Genomic DNA, 2713 nt, shown 5'->3' on the forward strand with positions numbered 1-2713 from the left:
AAAAATTGCTATCATATGAAAAGATTATCTTCTAATGTGACCTGTTTGTGTCTTTTATTCCTCCCGCACTCTGGATTATTTTCTTGTGAAAGAGCTCAGTGTGAGAGATACTTCATCTACGGGAGTCATGGACACATATGCTGTGGAGTGGTGTTGTCTTCACGTGTAAGAAGAACCCCAGAATTATCATTGGTACAGGAGCACAATGATGTTAATTTCTCAGTTTGGGGACTCCTAAATCTTGAGGACTTTGAAGTAGTAGAAATTTAAACCCCACAATTGTGCATGAAAGACCCAAAGTGCAACTCTCCAGGAATTTCGACAGAGATAGATAAACTTGCCTGTTGCCTTCCTGCATCACTGGTCACAGTTCATTCAATCTTGTATTTTTTTTTTTTTAATGGAACACTTCACGAATTTGCATGTCATCCTTGAGCCAGGGCCATGCTAATCTTCTCTGTATCGTTCCAGTTTTAGTATACCTACTGCCGAAGCAAGCACTCAGTCCTGTATTTTACTAAGGTATAGACCTTCAAGGTTTCCAGCTCTGCCCTCTTGTCTTGCAGGCTTTATTCTGTTCTCCTGAGCATTTTAAAATTAAATCTCTTAGCTACTTCACCAGAAACACATTAATCCCGATCTCTCTCACACACACCCACCCAGGATTAACGAACAAGTAGAAACTCACCTGTGCCTCCTGGGATTACGCCCTGCTTCCCAGATTACCTGGCATATGGGCATTTTTCTTACTATTCCTGATATCTCAACCATACATTTTTGAACCATGTTATATTTTATGTGCTTGGGGAAGAGATTCAGGTGATTGAAGTCACATTATTTATGGAACAGGAAGCACCGAAACTCAAGTTTGCATGAATATAGAGAAACCACACCCCAATCTGGGGCTCAAATTAAGATGTGGAATACCTTAATTATATTTTATGTTCACTAGCTGTATCATATACCAATTAGAACTCATTGCTTTTTGCCCTGAGGATGTGAGATGGGATGGAGTTTCACAGCTGTTCAAACCTCCTTTAAAGAAGCAGGAATATATTAATGACACGTGAAGGAAGAGACTGGCAAGAAAAGACTCTTCCTGAGTTGATAACACATGGATGAAGTATCTGTCTCTTCATTAGTTTATAAGCATCTTTAGGGGAGGGAAAGTATTATATTTATCTCATCATCTGTGCAGGGGAACATTGAACTTGTTGCATGGCAGGTGCTAAACAACTTTGGAAACAATAAAGGAAGGAGAGGGTGAAGATGGGAGAAAGAAAGGAAAAAATAAAGAAAGAAGGAAGGAAAGGGAGGAAGGGAGGAAGGGAGGGGAAAATGAGGCAGCTCCTATCCATCACTATAATACCCATAGAGAAAAAGAAAACCTAGCCCACTTCCAGAAACTGGGTATTTGGAGCATAAATATAGGTGTCCTTGAGAATGACTCCACATTCTTAAACTCCAAGTCTTGCAGAGATCATCAATATAATTAAAGATTTAGCTGCTTGTAGCAGCAATGACATAAGACTCTCTTAAGCTACATGCCTGAACTAGAGGAATTTGTGTTTTCAGTAGAGTACAACACTTCAACGCTTCCACAGTGCTGAGGAACATGCTGCCATGCAGCAAATCTGAATACATGGATGAGTAAAGATTTCTGAGCTGCACCCCTGTTTGGAGAGTCCCATGTCTTCCTTTCTTAACGACCTAAACTTTGTTTTCATCCCAATACATTTTTCACAAATTTTCACATCCTTTCTTTTGGCAAAAACTAAGTTTCAGAAACAGGTAAGATGGTAGAAAGCTCTCATTTTTTCCCCTATTATTGTAGAGACCATCAACTGTATAAATGCTTCTTTTCAAAGGGGAGGAGGTTTTATGACTGAATAGTAGTTTCAAAAACCTCTTTCCAACTGAGAGGGAAATATTCTTTGCTTGGACAGGACACATTTGCCACATCCAAATAAAATAATAAGTGTGAAAGCACGCTGAGAAACAAGTAGCCTATAGAGTCAGTACTGTATTAATGTGGTGAGCATTACACTCTGTGCTAGGAAATGGGACGTGGAGAGAAGCATAGGCAGAAACTTGTGTGGCGTATAAAGGTAGTAATCTACTCCACTCAAACTGTTCACTCTATGTCTTAGTCCAGGCTGGGATATCAAAATACCACAGACTTCATGGTTTATCAACAATGAAAATTTATTTCCAATAGTTCTGGAGGCTGGGAAGTCTAAACTCAAGACTCCAGCAGATTTGATATTGGTGAGAGTCCATTTCCTTTTTCTACACCATCTTCATGCCCTGTCCTCATGTGGCAAAAAGGAGGGAGGAAGCTTTCTGGAAACTCTTTTTATAAGGGCACTGTGCCTCTTCATGATCTAATCACTTCTCAAAGACTCCATCTACAGACACCATTGTTACTGAGGACTGGGTTTCAACATATGCATTTTGGGAGGGCACAGACCTTTAGGCTGTAGCACTGTCAAACATGTAAATCCCTGCCCCAGAGGTTCAATGTGGGTGAGTAGTAACAGTAGAAAAAACAAAGGCTCTGAGAGGACCCCTAACAAGGAAAGGCTGGTGTCACTGACCTGAGTGCACTTGATTCTCAATCGCTTGATTCCTTTTGGGGATGAGGGTGGGAGGAGTAGGGCCACTTGGTCACAGGATTTGAGTTGCTCTTGATGTCACTTCCTATATATTTTTT

At 40.5% G+C, this 2713-nt stretch overlaps 1 non-coding gene across 1 annotated transcript; it reads right to left on the minus strand.

Moving 5' to 3' along the window:
• Nucleotides 1-394: 394 nt before the first annotated feature.
• LOC116864026 lies at nt 395-497 on the minus strand. Its single transcript, XR_004381915.1, has one exon. It is a non-coding gene; the product is annotated as a U6 spliceosomal RNA (small nuclear RNA).
• Between the last annotated feature and the right edge of the window lie 2216 nt (nt 498-2713).

The sequence above is a fragment of the Lontra canadensis genome, unplaced genomic scaffold, assembly GCF_010015895.1.
Source record: "Lontra canadensis isolate GAN:19392208 unplaced genomic scaffold, GSC_riverotter_1.0 scaffold4, whole genome shotgun sequence".
NCBI lineage: Eukaryota > Metazoa > Chordata > Mammalia > Carnivora > Mustelidae > Lontra > Lontra canadensis.